Source organism: Palaemon carinicauda, chromosome 14 (assembly GCF_036898095.1).
Source record: "Palaemon carinicauda isolate YSFRI2023 chromosome 14, ASM3689809v2, whole genome shotgun sequence".
NCBI lineage: Eukaryota > Metazoa > Arthropoda > Malacostraca > Decapoda > Palaemonidae > Palaemon > Palaemon carinicauda.
The window spans coordinates 7,293,645-7,308,894 of NC_090738.1; the positions used below are offsets into that span (position 1 = coordinate 7,293,645).

Genomic DNA, 15,250 nt, shown 5'->3' on the forward strand with positions numbered 1-15,250 from the left:
GTAATTTACAACAAATTATAATGTACATAGTAATGAAAGACTTGCTCTTGAATCTGAAAGAGAATTTCAAATTTATTAGTAGGCACTCGTTCTCGAGGAACGTCGGTCTTTAAAAGTAAAACACATCATGCTCTAGGCATGCGGCACTCGTGTGACGACTATGACATTTCACCTGGGATAAGAACAGTTATATGAAAAGCACTAAGTGTTTTCGACATCACTACGTATCACTCGAGGGTCAACATAGGCACCCGAAGAGTTAGAGTCCCAAGTAACTCACTGTTCTATGCAGAGTTAGGTGCAGGTTTCATAACACTACCTGCAGCTACCACAAAATGTTTGACTTCGTGCACTTGTTTCGCATAATGTTTGAAGAAAACACGCGAGGATTTCCAGCCTGTGAAACTCTTAAGGCTTTCGAAATCCATACTCTGAAAGAAATTCAGAGACGATGCAACTTTTCTAGGATCGTGACCGGCGGGTGTACTGTCAGGATCCGCTCTGCGAATGAAGTAGGTGATTTTTGCTCTTAGTTGTTTCAGTGACAGGTCGCTGCCCGATGTTTCTCCTTTGAAGAGTTGGCCTCCACCAAAGTCCGAAGTTCTGCGAAGATAGACCTTGAGGCTCTCTACTGGGCATAGAGAGGCATCTTCTTTCAGGGGGCATATTCTCCAAGGGCCCCATCTTTTGGTGGGTAATTCGTTTTTGGCGAGAAACGTCGGATCCGGGAAGAGGGTAAGGTCTCCTGAGTCAGTAAACAGGATATGACCCTCTTCTCTTGATAATGCCACTATTTCTCTGACTCGGGCTCCTGAAGCAAGAGCAAAAAGAAATATAACTTTCTGAGTCAGATCCTTGAGAGGGCATGAATCATTATCCAAGTTGGAGGCGAAATGGAGCACCTTGTCCAAAGACCAGGAGATCGGTTTCGGTGGGGGTGCTGGGCGTAGACGAGCGCATGCTTTCGGCAGTTTATTGAAGATGTCGCTGGACAGATCAATCTGGAAGGCATATATCAGTGGTCTAGTCAAGGCCGATTTGCAAGTAGAAATCGTGTTGGCTGCCAAGCCCTGTCCATGAAGGTGAATAAAGAAGGACATGCAAAAATCAATGGTGATTTCCGTAGGATTTTTTGCCTTGACGAATGAGACCCATTTTCTCCAGGATGATTCGTATTGCCGTCTTGTGGATTCGGTCTTGTATTCCTCGAGGAAGTCTAGACTTTTCTTCGAGATCCCAAACCTTTTCTTCGCGGCTAGGGAGAGAAAATCATGAGATGAAGGTCCTTGATTTTCGATGATGAAGCGAAGACAGTCGACTTCTGTACTTGCTGGGAGAGAACTGGGCCCGGGAGAGGGATCAGCGTGGGCTGCAGCTCCAGGACCAGGGGGTACCAATTGCTCCGGGGCCACTTGGGAGCCACTAGGGCCGCTGTCCCTTTGAAGGTTCTCAGCTTGGAGAGGACTTTCAGCAGAAGGTTGGTGGGAGGGAACAGGTAGATCTTGGACCATCTGTTCCAGTCCAGTGACATGGCGTCCACTGCCTCTGCCTTGGGGTCCTCGTACGGGGCCACATATCGAGGAAGTTGATTGTTGTCGCTCGTTGCAAAGAGATCGATCTGAAGTTCTGGGACTTGGTGAGAGATGAAGGAGAATGATCTTGCGTCTAGAGACCATTCCGACTCTATCGGGCTTGTCCGGGATAGAGCGTCCGCTAAGCAGAACACCATAAAAATTCTGTGGTTTGTAATAAAGGTTGGAAGGAAAAATGTAATTAAATATGATATTTATTACCTAAATAAGCCTTTAAAATAACGTAGTAACGGAGTTACAAACAGTTGGTTGGAGAACAAGGCAATTCACGTAAATCGTAGGGCGTTTCCTTCGTTCTGCTTCGCTCGCTGTCTGTAAAGAAATATTCAAGAAGATTAGCATCTAAAAGTCATGGTCATTTATATAGAAGAATATACCCATCGGAATAATAACCCACTTAAAATTACCTTACAATTGAGCAACTGAGGTTTACATTAGTATCAGGAAGGAATTAAAAGGGCCGATACATCGAAACCGAACACCATCCTGAAATGAACGGTAAACCTAATATAAATTTGCTCGGTCGTAATATGGGAGACAATTCGTCATAAATATAACCATTGGAAACAATGTATTTGACGATTCTCTTACCCAAGTGTTAAGAACGTGAATTTATAAATAAGCTAGAGTTACTAGTCCGAGAGCTAAATCACCTGAAAGGACAAGAGAATACGATATATAAAACATTGACCACAAAAATCTATTACTAATCTTCATAAGGTTAAAAATGACAAGACAGGAAAAACTTGAAATAGGCAACACAAGGCAATGAGAGTTCGCAATGATAACCTTAAAAATAAGCCCTATATATTCTTGGTACTCACCATTGTCGAACCATGCACAAAGGCGTTGCAGATGGATTTTGGCAGATGTTCACAAGAGGGTGACGTAGACCAGGGATCCCAATAAAGGCCTTTAGCCTAAAACAGGCATGTCGGAAGAGTCAAAATTGCAGGAACCTTCCCAGGTGAGTGAGGTCTAAGCTCTCTTCTCTGTGTCTCTCTTTCTGACACTGTCGGACGGCCGGGCTGCCTGCCTCCTCGTCGGCGTTTTCGCTCGAGTAAAGCATATGGAAGGAGGAGGAGTTAGCAAACTATCCATCTTTAAAGACTGGACGGCAGGAAAGACAGTTTGATGGTACCAAGAGTAGGGCAATTGAAAATACCAAATTCTTAATAATTACTAGTCTTTCCTGTCGCCATGTGAAAATATGAAATGTCTTGTACATCCGCCGTCACGTTGCGGAATCCTTGTAGGTGAACTGCAGACAGGTGCCACTTCTTCCTCTCTGCCAGACGGAAGATTGTCAGAAGCACCTGATTTATCTGGGGCGATCTTGAGCCTTGGCGATTGAGACATCGAACTACCACCGAGTTGTCTAGGGTTAGACGAATATGGATCGAGGGAGGCGGGGAGAGTTTCTTCAGTGTTAGAAGGACCGCCATGGCCTCCAAGATGTTGATGTGAAACGTCTTGAATAGGGGAGACCATGTGCCTTGAGCCTGTTTTTGGTGGGAGTGACCTCCCCAACCCTCCAGCGAAGCGTCCGTGTGGATGTTGAGTGATGGAGGTGGGTGTTGAAGAGGGATGGACCTTTTCAGGGCCGTCGCTTCCGACCACGGCTTGAGGAGAAGCCGAAGTCTGTTTGGGAGCCGTCTCTTGAGGTCTCTTCGAGCGATGGATGTGGAACGTCTCCAGACTCCCGCGGCATCCTTTAGCTGTGCACGAAGCACTGGGTTTGTCACTGAGGCGAACTGTAGAGAGCCTAGAACTCGTTCCTGCTGACGTCTTGAGATCCGTTTGGATTTCAGCAGTCGCTTGACAGACAATGCTATTTCCTTCCTTTTCTTCTGGGGGATGGAAAGGCGGTGTGACTGAAGGTTCCACTGGATTCCTAACCATTGGAACTTCTGAGCTGGAGAGAGGCGAGATTTCTCTCTGTTTATCTTGAATCCCAGGTGTTCTAGGAACTGGGTGACTTTGCTGCAGGATCTTAAACAATCCTCGGGCGATGGAGCCCAGACTACCCAGTCGTCGAGGTAGGCCATCACCTGGACGTCTTGGAGGCGGAGCTGTTGTACTATGGCGTCCGTCAGCTTTGTGAAGATCCGAGGGGCCACGTTGAGGCCGAAGGGCATGGCCCTGAAGGCGTAGCTTTTCCTTTGGAGTCGAAATCCTAGGTAGGAGGAAGCGTGGTGGTTCATTGGAACGTGCCAGTAGGCATCCGCCAGGTCTATGGAGACCGTGTAAGAACCTCGAGGCAGAAGGGTCCTTATCTGTTGAAGAGTCAGCATCTTGAACTTGTTGTTCGCTATGAACTTGTTGAGGAAGGATAAGTCTAGAATGACTCTGAGCTTGTCAGAGTCCTTCTTGGGGACGCAAAACAGTCTCCCTTGGAACCTGGTTGACTTTACCCTCCTTATCACCTTCTTGTTCAAGAGATCTAGAACATATTCTTCCAGAAGGGGGGTTGATTGTTGGAAGAATTGCTGGAAGGTTGGGGGTGGTTGAGTCCAACTCCAGCCTAGACCCTTCTTGACGATGCTGTGTGCCCAGGGATCGAAGGTCCAACGATCCTGGAATTGGCGGAGTCTTCCTCCCACCGGAAGCACTTCATTGCTTCTGGTGTCCCGAGGGCTTACCGCCTCGGCCGCTAGCTCCCCTTCCTCCTCTGCCTCTGGAGGGACGGCGAGATGCGTCTCTGCCTGCACCTCTGCTTGAGCCTCTACCTTTGGGACGAAAGGTAGTCGTCTGTTGCTCAAAGGCAGGGGTGAAAACCGGTGACTGGGACAAAACCGGTTGGGTGACCAGCTGAAAGGTCTGTTGTGGCTGAGCAGCCACTTGGGGAGTAGCGGGTCCCGGAAACTGCCGTCTCTGTTGCCGTTGCTGGGGTTTTGGCTTGGAGGATTTCCTCTTAGGTTGAGGGCCATCGTCCTGAGAGGATTTCCTCTTCTTCGACATGCCCCACTTGTTAAGAAGGTTCCTATTCTCAGTGGCGGCCTTGTCGGTGATCTCTTTTACAAGATCGGAGGGAAAGAGGTGCTTACCCCAGATGTTGGAGGAAATCAGCCTCCGGGGTTCGTGTCTCACTGTGGCACCTGAGAACATGAATTTACGACAGGCTCTCCGAGCCTTCATGAAATTGTACAGGTCCTTTACCAGAGTCGCCATATGCGATTTAGAGAGTACCATGTAGTGGTCGGGGACTCTGGTGTCGCCAGCCATGACGTCAAGCTGTACTTGGAGGGACATGGATGCTGCGAGCCTTTCCTTCGTGTCTTGTTCCCGACGAAGGAGATGGTCATTAAGTTTCGGGAGGTCTTTATTAAACTGACGTCCAGCCATGTCAGGATCTAGTTTTCCCACCACGAAGGTATGCTGGATATCCTTCCAGTGTCGAACATCGGGGGGAGTCACCAGGGAGAAGGGTCTGCACTCCTCCAGTGCAGGACAGGGCTTCCCTTCTTCCACTGCCTTGTGACACGCAGCGAAGGCCTTCTCCGTAAAGGGGAGGACTGCATCGTCGGGTGTGACGTAGGTAGGGTGCTTCTTGCTCAGCGCCGGAAGCATTGAGCAGGTAAAGCCCCTACTTTTAACAGCTTTGGCCAGCATAGCCTGGGCCTTCGGGAGATCGAAAACTATCACCTCCTTAGGTTCGGCCTCCTCTTTAGAGGCAGGTTCAGATCGAAGCCAGACGTAACAGTCCGGGTAAGCCTCAAAGCTCGGGAAGAACTCCACTTCTTCCAGGGCAATCGAGCCGATCTTCTCGCTGATGAAGATCCTGCCCGTTGCAATGGGCATACGCTCGGCATACCTCCAGGGGTTGGCGTGCGAGCATATCGGGAGGTCCTTAACCGAAATCTTTTTCGGCTCTTTGGAACCTCCCATGGACCTGATGTACTCGTGTGTCACTTGAAGCTTCTTGTCCATAAGTGCTTCGATCATACGGAACATCTCCTGGGCGGATGGAATGGGGTCCGAGGTAGCGGAGGTAGACGGGAGAGACACTTCCGTCGGTGTAGGAGTAGGGGCGGGGGTGGAAGGCGGAGCGACCTCCTGCTCCGACTCGGTGTATTCCACCTGGTCCTCTTCATCGTCCACGTCTTGGGCCATGAGGTTCCTCTCCGTGTTCTCCGAAATATCCGACATGCGTTCCTCGTTGACGGCATCCAGGTGACACTCGTGCATGGACTGGGCCATGACAACATCGGGTTCCACCGATGTCTGGACGGTGGGGATCTGATCCTTGGGACCACAGAATCTGGGGATGCCTTTGGGAACAGTAAGGCCCTCATGTCTTCAGTGGCAAGGTACGGTCCAGTGGCGTTCTTCTGGAAGCCACGCACCCATTTGCGTAGCTTCTCTCGAGAAGCGTCCCTAACCTCCGCTGAAGGAGGATTATTGAACGCGTCGACCAGGCGATCCTGGCAGACCGTACAGTTCTGCGGGTCCCAGAACTTCAGATCCCCTTTCTTGTTGGCACAAGGGGCGTGGGTCCTACACGCCGTGTGTCCATAAAAGTGCGGGCGCTTCACTGCACAGAAGCTGTGGTCGCACTTCAGTTGCTCCTCCTGTAAGAGAAAGAGAACATGAGTATGGGGGAGTCATAAGGATGACTCTTAAACTAAAGTTAAATATTAATTGATTAATTTTTAACTTAACATTAAGTGTGATGAACAGAGAATGGGCGGAAAGAAGGAGATAGATACATACTCCGTGTAACCCGCCCGGCTGGTTACCGTGACCTTCACCCATAGACAATCTGTTGTGACCGAAGGCACAGAATAGAATTCAACATGGAATGCCCGTAAGGCAGTGGGAATTCTATTGGGAATTGTCAAGGATATAAGGCTAGGACTGAGGCCACTCAGACTCTAGAATTGGGAACTAGAAGATCCCATAGGGTAACGGTTTTCGGCAACCAGCCGTGCTAAGATACACACAGCATGCTGGAAATCTGTGATACGCAAGAAGACAGCATGGTTACTAATAGAACGGTAAGATAATACCTATCCATTTACGTAATCAAGTCATCTGGTTGCGATGTAGGGCTATCAACATCAGATGATAGCTAGTAGAAGGGGGTGCAAGTCGTCTTGACGCCTCCGGAAGGCTCCGGCAGACCGCCGGCACGCCGGAGGCCGCTCCAGCAGAGTTTCTGGCATTAGGGAAGACAATATAGAAGTCAAGAGTAATACCAGGGTGGCGGCCGCCGGCAGAGCGGTGGCACGCCGGCGGGGAGCGGTGGCACGCCGGCGGGGAGCGGCGGCTCCGGCAGCCGGAGGTTGCCGGCTTGGTGACAGGGACAAGGATGGTTATAGCAGAACCGGACTGGCGGCAGCGGATGCCGGCACTCCGGGGGCCGGCAGGTAGACGGACGACTGAGGCTATGAGGAAAGAGGGAAGGCCATCGGCTAGGCGTCGGCGGCAGGCGGAAGTCCCCCGGCACACGGAGGACTGGCGGCCCAGAGGGCAAGGGATAAGTCACCAAGGTAGGAGGTGGGTATCACCGACAGTAGAGGCGGCAAGGGACCGGCACCCGGATAGTGAAATAGACAGAAGGAGGGATGTAGGGGTCCGGCCACGGACCCCGAGACATCCCACCTGAGTGGGTGTACCCATGATAGAGGCTAGCCCTATCACCCAGAAGCAGGGGCCGCAGAGGACCGGGAGCAAAGGGAGCCCAAGGGAGGGCAGGGAACACCCAAGAGGGGGGGAGAACCCCTGTAGACAGAACGCATCCAGTGGCTAACCCCATAGGACACTATGAAGGGTATATGTACCAGAGCGGACTGCACACAGGAGCTCAAGGTAGCCCTATCACTCCACCCTAAGGAGGAGTTGTAGGACAGGGGACAGATGGGTATAGACTAACCTAAGTATAGGCTAGGCCATACAAGAGATAGGTGGGGAGGGGAGAAGAGAAGGGTCTTCTGTGGAGGAGGTTCTGTACCAGAGCGGCCACCGAGGAAGGGAGGACACTCCCTAGCCTAAGGTAAGGCAGCCTGTCTGAAAACGGTGCATGGGTATCGTTTCAGCAAGGAACAGAGCTAACTCCAACAAAACCTAACCTAGAGCAGGGAGGTTACACCCTGAACCAGGAAGGATGGAAGACATATCGCTATTGCAGGGAAGGTCGGAGACCAGCCCCAGCAATAGAGGACGGGCTAGCCGTTCCTCATTCTCGGACGCCACCTTAAGGGGGGATCATTCCCTTAGGGGGGGACAGAGAAGCGATATAAATACTCTGATAAGAGCCTGATCCCCTTACGTGGTAGGGGGAGCAAGGCTGCACAGAGGGGATGCCCTAAGGCAGGGGATGAAGGAAGCATATAGGGGTCCTACTTGTAGGTTAGGTTAGAAAGGCACACTAACTAACCTATCCCCTATATGGTCCCTGAAGGCGAAAAATACTTGCATCACAGTCAACAGTATTGTAAAATAATGCCACTATCTTCATAAATAAACCTAGGATCACTGATAAATATCATGCATGAACACTGATATAGGCGCTCTGGCCTAGGGGCTAGACTAGCCAACTGGTATGGGGTCAGTTGATGACCGATAATAAAGCGTCAAAACACGATATAAAAGTTCCTAGCTATGAAGACTACATAACTAATAGTATCGATTAGTTAATGAGGCCGGAAAATGCTGTTGAGGCTATCTAAATAAGGCATGCAAAACAACAGCGACGCCATAAAATGGCCGGTCCGGTCGAGGCATAGCTCTGCCACAAAACATCAAATATCTCGAAAAGTAAAAGTTACTTTACGGTCAGAGCTTATTTAAACAATACTGGAACCTTGTACTCAACTTTCCAGAAGAAGGCGAGGCCGAGGGTAGAGACATAGCTAAGATGCAAGTCGATAAGTACGCACAAGGAAAAATCCGGCTAGTAAGGCAAGCTACTAAACGAAGGATGAGGATGGACGTGACGTCATTTAGCAATGGCGCCCGTTTGTTTACGTCTCGAGTACCAAAAGTAGCCACGAACGAGATTAGCTGTGGAACGGCTCCCCAGCTATTCTCCGCCCCTACACACCGAAGTGTTAACTCTGTTTGGGGTGTAGATAGCTATGTGGCACGTTAATACATGCGTCCCCTGTTGATATACGATGTCTTAAAGGGAAACCTTTAGGATACTCGCTCCAGAAGTTAGAATTCTGTGATAACCTGTGGTTAAATTCTCTGGGAATATTTAGTAGTGATATACCCAAGGAAGCTACCAAAAAGGAACCTTCCATCAGGACGCCATGGCTTGAGCCCAAATATATATATATATATATATATATATATATATATATATATATATATTTATATGTATATATATATATATATATATATATATATATATACATATAAATATATATATAATACTTATATTATAATGTATATATATTCAATATATGCATAATATTTATATATATATATATATATATATATATATATATATATATATATATATATATATATATATATATAGGTATAAAGATAAATAGATAGATAGAAAGATAGATAGATATATGGACAGATAGAACGGATTTTGAGCGAAGCGAAAAATCTATTTTTGGGTGAGATGGCCATGACGTCCTAATGGAAGGTTCCTTTAGTAGCTTCCGAAGGGTATATATGACTACAGTGATATTCCCAGAGAATCAAACCAAAGGTTTCACAGAATTCTAACTTCTGGCGCGAGTACCTTTAAGATTACTCTCAAGGGTATCGTATATCATCAGGGGAGGTATTCTTGACATGCCACATGGCAATCTGCACCCCGAATAGCCTTTACGCCTCTAGGCTCTAGGGGAAAACGTGGCAGAATAGAAGGGTAACCGCAACAAAGATTACCCTGGTTCCCCTACTACAATCGTATCAAAATCGCGCCAACTCCCTCTGGCGGTCATTCCTTGTAGCAGTGAGCAAGGTGCTACAGATACAGTAGATCAGGGGGGGAAACCGTGAAGATCTTTTCATAGAAAAGAATGGTGGGTCCATTAGGACGTCATGGCCATCTCACCCAAAAATAGATTTTTCGCTTCGCTCAAAATCCGTTTTTTGGGCTCAAGCCATGACGTCCTAATGGAAGCATACCAGAGAATTAATGTATCTGTGGTTTTGTGTTAGTGCCTTAACCTTGGGGCAATATTTCCACGGCCAAAAGGGCCAATTGAGACAAATGACGTTACCGTTATCCGTCATCATCACTAAGCATAACAATGTTAGTGCTTCCTGCCCCCTGCAGGGAAGAGTCATTTTTAGACGTAGGAAAGGGGCCTCAAGGTAGCATATATTGTATGAACAAACATAAGTATACACTGAGAATACAACCGGTCTCAAGGATTGTATATATTGCGGAACCAATATCAGTGTCCCCATCCATTGATTGTAAGCATACAATGATATGAGAAATACTTACATGAGTAAGTTAAGGAACTCTGGTATTTTAAAACATGTAATTGTTGGGCGAATTAGGACGCAACTGCATTTTAATAGACATTTATTCCTAATAAATGACTACATGCTAAATGAATGTAGCATGATAAGGAAATTATACGAGAGACATACACAGAAAATAATGTTCCCCTTTTTGAAAGGGGGAAATGATGAGTGCCACTCTCAAACTGAAGAAAAGCTCTTTTAACAAGACTTTTCTTTATAATTTCTGTACATGAAATAGTCTAACAACACTGTGTACTATGTACACACGGCACTAGTGGTATCCGTATAATTTCACACCTGAGATTCTGAACAGATTTAGTGTTACCTTGGCAACATTTATTCAAAGGGAGATCACACGAAAATTGCTAACCCCTTCTCCTTTTAATTGATAGTCCCAATCAATTTACTGTTCATCGCAGAGCTAGACGACAGGGTCCAAATAGCACCTGCCGCCACCACATATTGCTTCAATCCATTGATTTGCTTAGTATAGTGTCTGTAAGACGCATTGGACAACCTCCGATCAGTAGGTGAACGAAGAGGCTGAAGTCCACACACTGGAAGGTTCAGTGATGAAGCAACTTTCCTTGGATCTTTTATCTGCAGGAGTACTGTCAGGATCCGCTCCGCGAAAAAGGTAGGTGAGCTTCGCCCTCAGTTGTAGTGGATAGTTTGATCCAAAGTTTTCTCCTGTAAAGAGCTGTTCCTCCTGAAGTCTGAAGTTCTATGAAGATAGACCTTAGACGCTCTAGCAGACCTAGAGAGACATCTTCCTTCAGAGGGCAGATTCTCCAGGAGCCCCACCTCTTAGTAGGTAGGACGTCTTTAATGAGAAAGGTTAGATCAGAAAGAGATGCAGTTCTCTCACTTAATGTGGCCCTCAGGATAGGGCCACTATTACACTAACTCTAGTCCCAGAGGCTATAGCGAACCGAAAAAATAACCTTTTAGGTTAGATGGTTGAGGGAACAATCCTCATTGTTCACAGGTGAGGCATAATGTAGGACCTTGTCCAAAGACCATTAGATGGGCTTTAGTGGCGTTGCGGGCCTAAGCCTGCACATGTTATCGGGAATTTATTAAAGATTCCAATCGTTAGATCCATTTAAAGGGCATATAGAAGAGGTCTAGTCGGGGCTGACTTGCACAGAGATAATGGTCCATGGATCCAAAGATCTCATTAAGTGACCTCTCTCGCAAAGTCGGCCATACCCTTGGTGCTTACTCAAGGGTTTATATGGAGACAAGGCCGAAGAACTAGCGTTCTCATATTATTCAAGGATACACTGCCTCCTTCCTCAAAAGGCCAACGTGCTGTCGGCCGCCAGGCCCTGAATATAGGGGTGGACAGAGAAGGACAGGCAGAAGATCATGAGATTGTTTTCGGGCCCTTTTGCTTTACAAAACAATTTACTTTTCCAAGAAGACTCGTATTGTCTTCTCGTTGACTAGACTTGTATTCTTCTAGGAATTCTATTTTGCCCTTAAGATCCCAGTCTTTTCCTAACCGTTAAGGGCAAGGAATTCGTAAAATGAAGGGATCAGGTGTACTGTGATAAATAGAAGGCAGAAAACTTCTGAACCTCCTGGATAATCCTAGGTGCATAACTAGGACTAGCCTCAGCCTCAGTTCCTTCATTACAGGGAACGGGATGTTCTTGGGCTTTCTGGGAGCCAATAGAGCCCCTCTTCCTTGGAAAGGTCTCAGCATGTAGAGGGCCTTCTGGAGGAAGTTTTGATGGGCTGAATAGGAATTCTAAGTCCATCACTTCTAAAGTAGAGACATGATGTCTGTTACCTCCATTAGAGGGTCCTCGTATGGGACTAAATAACGAGATAGTATCTTGATAACGCTCATGATGAAGAGAACGATCTGCAGCTCGGGGACTTGTCCCTTTCTGGGAGGGAATGGGTCTGCGTCCGTGTACCATTCCGACTCTATTGGGTGGAACCCAAGAAGAGCATCCGCTGTCACCTTGCGGATCATATATAAATGAGCTGCTGATAGGCGCCATTCCCTTAAGGAAGGGATGGCTAGCATTCCCTAATGAAATGAGACGTCCCTTATCCTCGACAGTTTTGACGCCTCATTATCGCTTCGATGCTCCAGATCAACCTGAGGAGGTCCGATCTGTGTGGAGAGAGTTTATCCACCCATTACAGGGCTAAAATGGCCTACGGGTCCGTGGCCTTTGGTCATTGTAGGGTAAGCGGAGAGGGAATGACCATCATTGGTCCTATTAGATCTCTTCGAGCGTTTGATGCGTATCTTCTCCAGCCTCTTAGCGCATCTTATAGTTGTGCGAGTAGCACTGGGTCTGTCATCATCGTGAACTGGAGAGAGTTCGAAACTCCTCCCTGTTAGCGTTATGGAATCCTGACTGATTACCATAGTCTCTTGACAGACCTTGCGATCTCCTTTTACATCCCCAGGGGAAAAGGGGGCGTTAGGGTGACTACAGGTTTCAATGATTTTTTAAAACATTGAAGCCCCTGAGCTGGAGAGAATCGAGATTCTATTATTTGCATCCTCAATGTTCCAGGGCCGGATCATCTCCATGGATGCTCATAGACAGTAATTTCGGGTGCTGCCCACCCCAGCCTGTCGTCCAGGGCCATCGTTGCCTGAACTCTTTCTAGGCTTGGTTTCGCTTGACTGTCTGCTAATTCCGTAAGGATCCTAGGACTGAAACTAGTCCGACGAGAATCTCGTCCAGGATAAACGTTATCTTCCATAACTTGGATCCTAGGTAGGAGGGGAGGGGGTGACTGACTGGAAGTTGCTGATAGACATCTTCCAGGGCTGGCTAGATTGTCAACACCCCTTACTGAATAGGGTCCTTATGTTCAGAAGGATTATCATTCTGAACTTGCTGTTCTATTGGAACTTGTTGCGTGGCACCAAGTCCAGAATGACTCAGAGATTTCTTGAGTCTTTCATGTGAACACTAAACTGCCTTCATTGGAAATCGATGGACTCTACTTTCCTCACCGCTAGTATGCTCTAGAGCTTTAAGGTATACTCTTCTAGGGGGAATTTGAATATAAGAAGAGTTGAGGAAAGGATGGTGGAGGTATGTCCATTTCCATTCTAGTCTCATCTTGGTCAGGCCTTGGACTCCAGTGATCAAAGGTCCGGTGATCCAGGAGGAACTTCCCTCCTACCAGAAGCGTCTGTTTGCTTCGCTTGATCCGAAGGTGTATAAATCTGACTGTCTGTGGAACAACGGTCATTGTAACTGTGGGATGCAGTTTAACATCCTAGGGAGAACTAAGAAACCCTTCCGTTCTCCTTTCAGGCCATACCTGACTGTTCGCCTATATCAGCTTTTCAGTGTTTCACTGTAATAGAAGATTCCTTTCTATTGCATAGAGCTTAGGATAAGTACGCTGGAAAGAGGAGAGACACAGACGTTTAAATCCTTCCAGCCAACTGCTGCGGTCTTCCTAATTATTGATTCTAGGGCATCCCCTTTCAAGAAGAGGCCGATGGAAGATTCTAGTCCATAAGGCTAGAGTAGCGCCCTACATCCGGGGAATTAATAATGAGAATCAAGAGGCTGATGAAGCATCAGCGTAAGGAAGAATGGGGGGGGGGGGGAAGTGGATCCCCCAAATCAGGTAGGTCTCAGCAAGGGGTTGTGCTTAGAAGCACAACATACTGGAAAACCATTCTATTGTATGGTTATGTACCAAGGATTTCTGTCTGCGATATGGTCCTAAACTGCAGGTGTACAGGGTATTGTATACCCCTATACAACTGGCCTGTTACCATCAAGGCTAGTGCTTGGGGGTAAGTTAATTGGCACAGTACTTCAGTACCGATATGGCTAGCAGGTCTTCGACATATCAGTGATTTTTCGGCTGTCAGCGGGTCGCTGACAGACGTCACACCATCCTAGCCAGTATTCAATGTGACTGGGTAGTGGTGAAAACTATACGCATAGTCAGCGGATCTCTGAACCAGAGGAGACTCCTCGGGCTGTCGGCAGACCGCTGGGAATCGGCGGGCTGTCGATTGAAGGTATACCAACTCATCTATTGACTGGGTGGTGACCAAGGGCACACACTGCCGGCTCTTGGCGGCGGAGTCAGATGTGACAGTGAAACAATGACTGCTGTCGTTGATTTCACTACAAGGTGTGGCTTGAATATGGAGTCTGCCCGGTGTTAGTCAGTCGGGGGTTCGAGTCCCGCTCAGACTCACCAATGCCGTTAGTGTCTGCAACCTCAACTTGAGAGGCAGGGTTGGGGGTTTAGACCTTAAAAACCTTTAAAAGGAGCAGTAAATCGGTATTTTTAGTAATGAGAAAGTGAAGTTTTCGGTCCAATTCCCGTAGAGTTCTCGTATTTTACGGGTTCGCAGTTGAACCGCATTTAAGAGATAACTTTCGAGACGAAACCAACCACAGTTTGACAGCTCTAGACTGCCGTCCTGCAGATTGGGGATTTTGGAAATAATATTGCTGGGGGGACCTGCATATATTATTTCCGTGAAAATGCTCATCTTTATAACTGCGGAAGACTGCAATGCATCATCTGGTGTCCCTCCTGTAAGGAAGGGAGAACAGAAAGGAGTATTCAATTGATTATCGCATCGATAGGCAATTTGCAAAGTTGTCTTTTGACAAAATAGCTTAGGACAGAAAGCTAAAAGAGATAGTTGGAGACACATAACCGTGAATCCCTTGTGAGCCAATGCTGTTACTTCTCCTCAGTCTTAAGGAAATTCCTCCAACCGGGGAATTCCCTGAAGAAAAGGGGGCTCGAACACCTAGGTGTAAGGAAGTGTACATGCACTGTCCCCTTCTATGCTTAACGCTGTGAGGTAAGGAGGATTGATACACAATCAGAGTATCGAAGGAATGTCATTCTTTCGAAATAGGAGCGGTAACAGCAGAAGCTCGCATCCAAGATATGTTGATTAGAAATTAAAAGACATATATTTGTCTATCCCAACCCATCTATTCGCTGCAACCTCCCTTACAATATTAAATCAGGAAGTTTCCTGAACAGGGAAACTCAGGGATAAGGGCTCTCCCCTTTAGGGGTTAGAGGCGTCACACCACCGGCCCTTTACGAAATTTAATATTGCAGGGTAAATAGAAACTGATTTCAAATCAGAATATTGATGAAATATTATTCCATCAATATAGAATTGGGTTCAGCAAATATCTAGATAGGGACACCCAATATATATTGGAAATAACTACTAG

At 47.2% G+C, this 15,250-nt stretch overlaps 1 long non-coding RNA gene across 1 annotated transcript; it reads right to left on the reverse strand.

Annotated features, from left to right (window-relative positions):
- Positions 1–2,025: 2,025 nt before the first annotated feature.
- On the reverse strand, positions 2,026–2,812 carry LOC137653090 (uncharacterized). The gene is made up of 3 exons (XR_011046384.1): positions 2,417–2,812; positions 2,184–2,245; positions 2,026–2,078 (listed from the first exon to the last, which is right to left on the reverse strand). It is a non-coding gene; the product is annotated as an uncharacterized lncRNA (long non-coding RNA).
- Between the last annotated feature and the right edge of the window lie 12,438 nt (positions 2,813–15,250).